Below are 12,053 nucleotides of genomic sequence, written 5' to 3'. Positions count from 1 at the left end.
AATCCAGTCTATCATTGATGGACATTTGGGTTGGTTCCAAGTCTTTGCTCTTATGAATAGATGCTGGAGAGGATGTGGAGAAATAGGAACAATTTTACAGTGTTGGTGGGACTGTAAACTAGTTCAAACATTGTGGAAGACAATGTGGCGATTCCTTAAGGATCTAGAACTAGAAATACCATTTGACCCAGCGATCCCATTACTGGGTATATACCCAAAGGTTTATAAATCATGCTACTCTAAAGACACATGCACACATATTTTTTTTTTTTTTGGTCTTTTATTTATTTATTTTTTTTTAAAATTATACTTTAAGTTCTAGGGTACATGTGCAAGGATCTAGAACTAGATGTACCATATGACCCAGCCATCCCACTACGGGGTATATACTCAAAGGATTATGAATTATTCTACTACAAAGACACATGCACACGTATGTTTATTGGGGCACTATTCACACATATGTTTATTAAACAAAAATTTTTAAGTATATAGTGCTATGTCTCCAAAAATAACAATTATTTACTTATTTATTTTTAATTTTTTTAATTTTACTTTAAGTTCCAGGATACATAACAATTTATACACTTTGAGAAATTGTACGTTTGGCCAGCACCCCTTATATTGCCTCGTACAGCAATGAGGATGGTCTGAATATGCTTTTCAAGGTACCCCTGAACATCAGGGACTGTCCCCACAGCAATTTGAGGGTGATATACAGGAGCAAGTGACAGATAGAAAGACTTCGGCTCAAACAGAATATACAAAACAGCTTGGGAAGTCTGGGACAGGCAAGGAGGGATAGGGATATAGGTGGACCCCAGATACAGGTCGTTTTGAATTTTTACCGTGCTCTACATACAAGTATTTGTTTTGAGCAAACCTATATCTTATTCTCTGGCAGGATGGTCAAGATTCCAATTTAGATCTAGACTTATAAAGTCTGAGCCCTATTTCTCCCAGTCTGTTATAAGTCTTGAGAAATTTGGACAAAGACAACGTCTTTTGGGGATCTTGAAGAAATTCTTTTTAGGAATCTTTTTTTTTTTTTCTAGTGAATGAGACATGTGTTAGTTCCAAGAGGTGATGGGGATTTGAACGCATTACTTTTCTTGCCCAGGTGTTTCTCTTTTGAAGGCGGTAAGAACTGAGGCTTTCAAACAAAGCACAGACCACTGAGTTCAGTGAAAAAGTGTTGGGTAAGAACAAAGTGAGCTTTGTGCCATCGATTCTGAGATTGATAGTGATCACCAAAAAACTCAAAGGGTGGAATAAACTCAGGTAAGACGAACAGAGACAGACAGTGGGGCTCAAACAGTGTCCACTGCCGCAGGGCAACCTATATGGCCTCAGGGTAGGGTCAACAGGGCTCTATCTGGGTATCTAGAATATTGTTCATCAGTTAATGAGTCTGCTGCCTTTGAATAATGACATTTATGTGCTACTTTCTTCAGGAATATTTTATTAAACTCCTACTCTGCACCAAGCACAGAGATAGCTAGAGATAGTGTAGGGTTCACAGCTGACTTCATGAAAAATTCATCTCCTAGGACAGAGGTTGGCAAACTATAGCCTGGAAACCAACACCTGCTCGCCTGCTTGCAACCCATATTTGTAAACAAAGGTTTACTGGAACACACCACACTCACACATTTATGTGTTGACTATGGTTACTTTCACACTACAATGATTGAATTGATCTGCTGCAACAGATAGTATAGCCCACAATTTCTCAAAATTTTGTAATCTCACTTTTTAAAGAAAAAAGCTTGTTAACTTCTTGTCTAGGAGAAACCTACACTAAAGATAATAAATTAAATTACAAATGTTCAATTGGTCTGTAGGTTAACTTCCCACCCAAGCCCTTGTGGTAACTGTCTAGATTCAAAGCTAACTTCAAAGTAGTACATAAATTGCCATGGGCTTGCAAACTCTACTGACTTCCTACTCTGAGAAGTTGGCCAAGTGGCTAACCAGAGGGATAAAAAGGACCTGTGGAAAAGTTTAAACTAATCAGCTGTTAGTTCTATAGAACGGAAGAGCAAGAGTTACACATACAACTAGTATGTTCTACCCCATTTTGAATGACATTAGTATGAAAAACAACAGAGTAACATCATGTTGAGTTGCAACATATTATTTATTAAAACAGTTGAAATTATTCTAGTTTATAATTAAATCCAATCACTCTGGTATCCAATAGTCCCATCCAAAAGCCTTCTATATAATAATAACACTTGTTTTGATTGTTATCATCTGCAGAAAGTAGATTACCTTCCCAACGGAGACCATATTAACCAACCCATGATGCTGGCTTCAGGGAACAGCTCTTCTCATCCTGCGTCCTTCATTCTGCTTGGAATCCCAGGCCTGGAGAGTTTCCAGTTTTGGATTGCCTTTCCGTTCTGTGCCATGTATGCTGTGGCTGTTGTTGGAAATATCGCTCTCCTCCATGTAATCAGAATTGACCACACCCTGCATAAGCCCATGTACCTCTTTCTGGCTATGCTGCCCATCGCTGACCTGGTCCTCCCCTCTCCACCCCAGCCTAAGGGTGGCCATATTATGGTTCATGCTCAATGAGATTGAAGTACCATGCCTGCCTGCATCAGGTGTTCTTCATCCATGCCTTTCCTTTTATGGAGCCTGGAGGGTGCTCATGGCTATGGCCCTGGATCGCTATGTGGCATCTGCTTCCCACTCCGACATAGCTCATGACCCCATCCGTCGTGATTGACTGGGGACTGTCGTGATGCTGACAGGGTGCTGTGGGTGAGGCCCTCTGCTTCATGGTGTCTAGGATGCCCCTTCAAGCCAACACAAGGCCATTCCCCAGTCATATGTGCAGCACATGGCTGTGCTTGAAGTTGGTGTGTGCTGAAACAGCAAAATCGTGGGTAGGATCTTTGTGGCTTCTCTGTGGCTGGCTTTGACATGACTATCAATAGGTATGTCATCATGGATGATTTTGAGAGCCGTGCTTCAGTCTGGCCATCAGGGTGAAGCCCGCTCAAAGATGCTTTTAGCACATGTGCCTCCCATACTGTCTCATCTTGGCTTGGCTTTTTATATCCCAGCCCTTTTTTCTTTCCTCACCCACCGCTTTGGCCATTATGTGCCCCGAGTGGTACGTATCCTGTTTGCTAATCTCTATCTACTGGTACCTCCCATGCTCAACCCCATCATTTACGGAGTTAGAACCAAACAGATCAGGGACAGAGTTACCCAAGGATGTTGTGGAAACGTCCCCTGAGCAAAGGGTCAGTGTATCCCCATCACTTACATTGCCCCACTAATGTGGGGACATTAATGAACATTTGACGGGCAATTCCTTATTATCACGAAGTCAGCACTGTAAATAACTGGCTCAGAGGTAAGCAACCCCCTAGAAGCAAGAGAAACAATTATCAGGGTACCTAGAAAAGAGACACCTGAGAGATGTGATGGCTAAGAACAACTTTGTTGACCATGTTCATCATCACGTGGAAACAATAAAAGCAGTTTTACCTATTAAATCAGTGAATGTTTTAAAAGAATGTCACCTCCCACAGATGATTAAGGCAAAAAAGTGTTTTTACACTGTCAGTAGAAGTAGGTATACTTTGCTTAAAAGGAATTTAGAAATTTGCATCAAATAATTTTAAAGTACATATATTTTCTTCATCTGAGAATCTGTTTATAAAAATAAAATGCATGTGTACAAAGACATGCATAAAATCATGCTTTATAAAAACAAAATTGAAAATTATTCAAATATTGTCCTATAAGATTACAGATGAAGCAATATTCAATTGAATATCAGGTGCTATTTAACTATTTTATTTGGAAGGAGTACCTGAAATTTGACAAATAGGCAAGATATAATCTTAAATAGAAAAGAAAAACTATTGACCATAAGGCTTGATGCCAATTCTAAACTGGAATACATATGTAAAGAAAGAAATTCAGGAAATATATCCAAATGATAATAAATAGCTGCTTGGAGTAGTGATACTTATGGCATTTTCATTATATTTTTATACTTCAGTGTATTTTTAAATTGAATTATGTTTTGACTGACACAAAATGATTTTACATATTTAAGTGATACAGTGTGATGTTCACCTAGTACTTATCACAAGATGACTTCAGAAGGTCCAGGTCCATTTTTATCTCATTTCTTCAAAATTGAATACAAAACCACACCTCTCAGTCCCAAGGACTTCTTTTATTACCCTACGGAATTAAAATTGTAAAGGATATTGTCAGATAAGATAAATTTGTTATACAAATAGCAAATTGTCTTCCAGTCACTTTTTAAATAAAAAATAAAATACTTGTAACATTTTAAATTTTTATTCAAGTAATATATTGAGCAATTACTTTTCACCTAGCATTCTATCAAAAGGTGGGGATAGAATAGGGAACAAAAGAAACTGACAAACAGAACATCTAATTTGCATGATTTCCAGCCAAAATCAAAATAATTGAATACTTGCAATTCCAGCCTCAATATAGACATTAATTATTTAAGCTGTATTACTCTATCATGATTGTAAGTAAACTTAAATATTCTGAACCAATGAAAATAGATGACTAACTTCATTATGACATGAAAAATCCTTATGTCCAAAATATAAAGCATATAACTCAAATGTGCCTGTAGTTGATATGATTTGGACCTGTCTCCCCTCCAAATCTGTTGAAATGTGATTCCAAGTGTTGGAGGTGGGGCCTAGTGGGAGGGATTGGATCATGGGGACAAATGCTTCATGAATGGCTTAGCACTATCTCCTCGGTGATGAGTGAGCTCTTTCTCAGTTAGTTCATGTGAGATCTGGTTATTTAAAAGAGTCCTAGCTGGGCTCAGTGGTTCACGCCTGTAATCTCAGCACTTTGGGAGCTGAGGCGGGTGGATCACAAGGTCAAGAGATCAAGACCATCCTGGACAACATGGTGAAACCCAGTCTCAAATAAAAATACAAAAATTAGCTGGGTGTGGTGGTGCACACCTGCAGTCCCAGCTACTTGGGAGGCTGAGGCAGAAGAATCACTTGAACCGGGGAGGCGTAGGTTGCGGTGAGCCAAGATCATGTCATTGCATTCCAGCATGGGCAACAAGAGTGAAACTCCATCTCAAAAAAAAAGTCCAGGACCTCCCCCTCCCCCTTCTCTCTCTCATTCCCACTCCTGGCGCATGATGTACCAGCTCCTCCTTTGTCTTCTGCCATGATTGCACAGTTTCTGAGGCCTCGCCAAAAACAAGCTGGCACCATGCTTGTGCAGCCTGCAAAACTGTGACCTAATTAAACTTTTCTTTATAAATAACCCAGCCTCAGATATTTGTTTACAGCAATGCAACGGACTAACAGAGGAAATTGGTACCAAGTATAGTGTGTTGCTGTAAAGATACCTGAAAATGTGGAAGCAACTTTGGAACTGGGTAACAGGCAGAGGTTGGAAGAGTTCAGAGAACTCAGAAGAAGACAGAAAGACAAGGGAAGTTTGGAACTTCTTAGATACTGGTTAAATAATTGTGACCAAAATGCTGATAGAAATATGGGCAGTGAAGTTCGTATGAACTTGAAGTGAAGAAATGAACTAAGTCCACATGAACTTGAAGTGAATTGAAGAAATATGGACAGTAAAATCCAGGCTGATGAGTTCTCAGATGGAAATGAGGAAGCTATTGGGAACTGGAATTAAGGTCATTTGTGTTACACCCGAGCAAAGAGCATGGCTGCATTGTGTCCATGTCCCAGGGACCTATGCATGTTTGAACTTAAGAGGGATGACTTAGTGTATCTGGAAGAAAAAATTTCTAAGAAGCAAACCATGCAAGAGATGGCCTCGCTGCATCTTACAGGCTACAATCAGATATAGGAGCAAATAAATGACTTAAAGTAGGAACTTATATTTAAAAAGGAAGGAAAGCATAAACATTTGGAAAAGTCACAATCTGGCAATGTGATAGAAGAGGAAAGAGTATTTCCAGGAAAGCAATTTAAGTAAGCTCTGGAGAAATCACTTGCTAGAGAGATTAGTATGACTATAAAGAAGCCAAGCATTAATATCCAAGCCAATGGGAAAAAAGGTCTTGAAGGCATTTCAGAGTATTTTGAGATAGTCCATCCCACTACAGGCCTAGAGGCCCAGGAAGAAAAAAATGGTTTTGGGGGCCAGGCCTAGGGATCACTGCCCTGTGCAGCCTTGGGACACTGCTCCTTGCATCCTGACTGCTCCAGCTACAGCCATGGCCCAAAAGGTCCTAGGTGCAGCTTGGGCTGCCACTCTAGAGTGTGCCAGCTGTAACCCTTGGCAGCTTCCATGTGGTGTTAGGTCTGCAGGCACACAGAATGCAAGCATTAAGGAGGCTTGCAGGCTTACCCCTAGATTTCAGGGGATGTATTGGAAAACTTGAGTGCCTAGGCAAAAGCCTGCTGCAGGGGAAGAGCACTAACAGAGAGACTCTAGTAAGGCAGCACTGAAGGCAAATGTGGTGTCAGAGTCTCCACACAGAGTCCCCACTGGGGCATTGACTAGTGAACCTGTGAGAAAGGGGCCACTACCCTCCAGATCCCAGAATAGTAGAGCCAACGGTAGCTTGCATCCTGAGCTTGGCAAAGTCACAGGTACTCAACTCCAATCCATGAGAGCAGTCACAGGGACTGCATCCTGCAAAGTTACAGGGGTGGAGCTTCCCAAGCTCCCAAGGAGCCCACTTGTTGCACCAGTATGTCCTAAATGAAGGATATAGAGTAAGGGGCGATTGTTTTGGAGCTTTAAGGTTTAATGTCTGCCTACTGGATTTCAGAATTGTGTGGGGCCTATTGCCCCTTTCTTTTGGACAATTTCTCCCTTTTGGATTGGGAATATTTAACCAATGTCTATACCACCATTGTATCTTGGAAGTAAATAATTTGTTTTTATTTTACAGGTTCATAGGTGAAAGGAGATGAATCTCAGATGAGACTTAGGACTTTGGACTTGTTGCTGGAATGAGATAAGACTTTGGGGGACTATTGGTAAAGGTTGATTGTATTTTGCAATGTGAGAAGGACATAAAATTTGAAGTGCTAGGGGCATAATGATGCATTTTGGATGTTTGTACCCTCCAAATCTCATGTTGAAATGTGATCCCCAACATTGGAGGTGGGGCCTGATGGGAGGTAATTAGATCATGAGGGTGGATTCCTCATGTATAGCTTAGCACTATCTCCTTGGTGATGAGTGAGTTCTCCCTCAGTTAGGTCATGTGAGATCTTCTTGTTTAATAGAGACTGAGACCTCCGCCTTCTCTCTCCTGCTCCCATTCTTACCATGTGATGTGCCAGCTCTCTCTTTACCTTCTACCATGATTGCAAGCATCCTGAGGCCTTTCTAGAAGCCTAGAAGATGCTGGTGCCATGCTTGTACAGTCTGCAGCCTGAGCCAATTAAGCCTCTTTTCTTTATAAATTACCCTCAGGTAATTTTCTTAAAGCCTCAGGTATTTTCTTAAAGCAAAACAGTAGACTAACAAAATAATCATTTACAGAAGCTATCAAGTGAGCATGTTGAGTGAGGGACTCGATTTTCCATTTGTAGGTGGGCAGAGACCTCACGGTGCCTCTTTTCCCTCAAATAAGCAAATCTATAATCATAGTGACTAAGAAAGGCCAGACAAAACCATAGTAAAGGCAGCTCCTGGTACATCAACTTTTCATGGTTTTCAAACATGACGTGGAGTCAAACTGTGATGTCAGGCCTCCATTTTAGAGTACTTTCCAAAAGGGGAAAGTTTCATCAGTATTTTCTACTCTGCACAGAGCCAAACATAATGTTATTATTTTTTCATACTCAAATCAACAAGCAATTTTTGATCAATAACTGTTTCTTCAGCGCAATGCTTAGTGCCTGGAATACAGAGCTAAAAATTCACATCTCTTCCTTAGAACCCATCTCTGTGCTCCCACAGTATTTATTCCATTCTGTTCTCATCATACTCACTCCCTCCTCTATGCCACAATGATCTGGTTGTGTTTTAGCCTCCATGCTTTACCTACCATGAGAAAAAATGGTGCTTTAGTTACCTCAGATCTTAGCAAATCCTAGCATAGTGCAGGCATCAATAAGTATATGGAAAACAATAAGTATATGGAAAAACAATAAGTATATGTGTCCATTCAATGGAAAGTATAGGCATGTCAGTAAAGACCTAAAATATAAACCTTCAATACTTTGCATTTTGAATATTGTGCATATTTATGTCATCTTGGTAGACCCATGGTCTACACCTCCCCTGGAAGATGATAAAACTGAAAGCTAAAGGTAGGTGAGGTCCTGTAGTCTCACCTTGACATGAACAATTTTAAAGTTTAGTCTTGGACTGCTAATCCTGAAGTCACTGGCTCATCCTGCTCTGTCTTCTGAAGCCAGAGGAGGAAGGAAAGAAAGGTCCAAGTGATGTGCAAAGAGACTTGGCAGAGCTTGTCTCTTCTCTTCACCCCATCCCCAGCCCTGATGAAGCTGGACTGTCAGTCTTTGGTTTCCAGTTCTCAACATGTCTGTCTTAACTATGGGCCATCATGAAGAGATTTAAAATTCTCTAGTTTTTGGAAGTCCTCCAGATGCCAGCCCTAATATTTTCCACAGGTCAATATGCGGAAAATGCATCACTGCATTTCAGTATGTGTAAGTCAATGTAATCATCCAATTCCACCTTGTAGATGAGGAAACAGAAACCAAATAACCTAAGTAGCACCTTCTGGTTTATTTCTGAGTCAGAAAGTATAATAGTGGCAGAGAAGGGGAAAAACAAGCAAACAAATGAGCAAAAATCAGAGCTCCTGGGTAGGAATTAATTCTGAGAAATCAGCTAGAAGTCTTTCAAAAGCTTATAAATAAAGCAGAAGTATAATCCCAAGGAGAAGCTCACATTGTAATCCAAATTAATGATATCCCTGGAGTTGTGCAAAACCGTACCTAAGGGAAATATTTAAAAATAAATTTTATTTGGGCCAATTTCTGCTTCTTGAATGTGCCAGCTCCATTTGAAACCTCATGCTTTGGAAAGAGGATCAAGGCCTACAGGGAGGGGATAGGGAAAGGATACCTTCTCACTGTATCTCCCCACTTTAATTGGTTTCCTGACTGAGTAGAAAGGGTTCAGTGGATGATTAAGCCAGATTTGCAGCAGGAGTTCTCTTGCCACCAGAAACAGAGCAATCATAGTGCACGGTCTCTGCAGCAGGAAGGTGTAGGCAAGACATTAGGGAGGGAAAGTCCGTTCATGGAGCAGTAGATGTTGCTCCAGGAAAGGAATAGAGAAGCCTAACATGTGGTAACACAGGCTGTGGACCAACTGGGATGTGGCTTGAGTTACCAACAGAACTTTATGAAGCTGGTTTTATTAAATACACATGGGATGAGAATTCATTCATTCATTCTTTCATTTCTTCAGGAACTTCATTGAATGCTTCAATGTGTCTTCTGTCTTACTAACTCTCAACAGTCATGTTTTGTAATCGTTTCCCAACTGATTATGAGTTTTTTGAGAGCTGCTACCAAATCACTCTTATTGCTGTATGCCCAGCACTTAGCAGCCTGGAATAGGGGAATGTTAAATGTTACAAGTTTATTCATTACATGAATAAATATGTGAATGATGAATGCTGTGTTCTAAAGAGATCTCAGATAGGATTGTGAAAAGTAAGCAAGCCACTGTATTGGTTCTCTGGGAGCTCTCACTCTCACTGAACAGGTGAATACAGGAGCCCGAAGTGCATTGTTGTTTACGAACTCATTGACAATGGCAATGCTTCCAGGAACAATTACAGAAGAAACTAGCCCTGAGGTCTTATCCTTTTCCCAAGGTTCCTGGACATTAGGCCTGAGGTTGCCTGAGGTGTAGCAAAGGAGGAGAAGCACTGCAGCAGCAGGAGACCTGGCATCTCCCAGGAGTCCCAGCTCAGGCCTTTCCTCAGTGTGTGACTGGAGAAATTTCCACCCTTCCCAGCCAAAGCAACTTTGTCTCTATTTCCTTTCTTCTCAGAGTAAAACAGTAATCACCTATCAGACCTGTTTACTTCCCGACACAGAGAAAGTATGTGTGTATTAAAAGTCTGTATATTTATGAATTCCTTCTTGGAAGGGGTACTTGATGGGAAAGATTTATTGATCAGTGTCCTGAAACATCCAGAATGCAGCTACGTTGGGCATGGTGAAGACAGAATCTAACCACTGAACTCAGTCCTTACAATGTAGTCAGAAAAGATAGACTTGAAAAAACAAAACAAAAACAAAAACAGAAATGCAATACATGTACTTCAAGTAATACACTGACTTCATGAACAGGATACAAATGAGAAGGCAATTCTATCTGAGGATCAGAAACAATATCCCTAAAGAGGTAATATTTATTCTGTATTGTAAATTGAGAAGTTTTAATTCATTAGATTGATAAACATGGAAAGGAAATATAAAGCAGTGGAATCAGCATTGGCACAGACAATGAGCCATAAAAGAACTGGAAGACACAGCCAACTTGTCTCTGAGACAAGTGATGCTGCAGAGCAACAGACAGGCTCTACTTTTCCCAGAAACTGTGGTTGTAGCTTACATGACATAGCCATCTCCCACCTGTGTTTTAACTAAGAACTTCTGGGCAAACTCAGAGTGGCAACTTGTCCTGTTGAAACTCTTAAGAAAAAATAATGGGCTCCAAAGGGGGAGGGAAAAAAAACTCTGACACACAGTACTGGCCCCAGGTCGAGGAGACAAAATCATGAAATCCATCTTTAGGATGCTATAAGTAAATGAAAACAATATAAGAAGAATGTGGCTGACTGTTAGCTCGCTCTCTCTATCTCTCTCTCTCTCCCTTTTTCTTTCTCTCATTCTCTCTCCTTGTCCCCTTTGTCCTCTCCCACCATCTTCTTGGTTTTTCCAATTTATTTTATTTCATGTGCATAAAATAAAAGAAGGTTTAGACCTGCCCACAGGCATAATAAAGTAATTTTTTAGATGTAATTGACTTTTATGTGGAAACAAAGGACCAGTGTTCTTATGTTTAATGTTTAATGTAGTATTTAATGTGACTCATTTCCATTTGGACATTTAACCTTTGAAATGCTTATTTTTCATTCTATAAATTTGGGCTTATGATTGATAAACATTACTGAAACTGGATGTAGCCCAATTTTGTTATGTTTAATTTAGTAAAAAAAAAAGTGTGTTGACTTACATATGATAAGTGGTTTCCTGTTCAGACAATTTTCTAATCACTTAGCCCTCATAATTCCCAACTTTCTCTGAAATAATATGTGTTTATTACTTGGTTGGTCTCTTCAGAGGATAGGTTTCTCCCCGAAATGTTAGGGCAGCAGTCATTCTCTGATACCACCATTGGGGTCTAAAACCCCCACAACACACAACACACACCTGCTTCTTGTGTCTTTCCAGGGTGGCAGAATTCCCAATTCTGGATCAGTTTCCTGTGCTTTATCAGCTATTGTTGTGGCTGCTGTAATTAATATTTTCCTTCTTTGATGTGACCTGCATTAACTACTTCTAGGAACACATATTTCTTTCTGATGCTTCTAACTTTCATGAGTGAGGTATCCCTCCCATTTTGCAGGATGTTGACTGTCCTTGGCAGTCAATCCAAGAACAGTTGTTATGATGTAGAAAATAACATATATGGTGATCTATTTTCAAGACAAAGTACCTGGAATAGGCCTGGACCTCCAAACTATAGAAGAACAGGATACTCTAGGCCTCTGCTTTAATAGCCAGCACCTGCTTGTCAGACCACTTAGTTACCCTCACCAAACCAAAGGGTATAGCTTAGAATGAGAGTTTACTAGCTTGCAAAATAGCTCACCTTATCTATTCCTAACAGCTTGCCTAACTGCCTGGGTCATAGGTCAAATACCTAAAGAGTCCCTGAGCTAACGATGATTCCAATGCATTATAAACGCAACAAAATGAGGTGAGAAGACCCTAAAGAAAATACCTTTTTTCAAGATTTTTAGTTTCTTTGCACTGGGTACGTAATTCCTCCTTTAGCTCTGAGAAGTTTGATGGACTGAAGCC

This window comes from Rhinopithecus bieti, unplaced genomic scaffold (genome assembly GCF_001698545.2).
Source record: "Rhinopithecus bieti isolate Rb0 unplaced genomic scaffold, ASM169854v2 scaffold_648, whole genome shotgun sequence".
Lineage (NCBI taxonomy): Eukaryota > Metazoa > Chordata > Mammalia > Primates > Cercopithecidae > Rhinopithecus > Rhinopithecus bieti.
Note: the sequence above shows the minus strand (reverse complement) of the source record.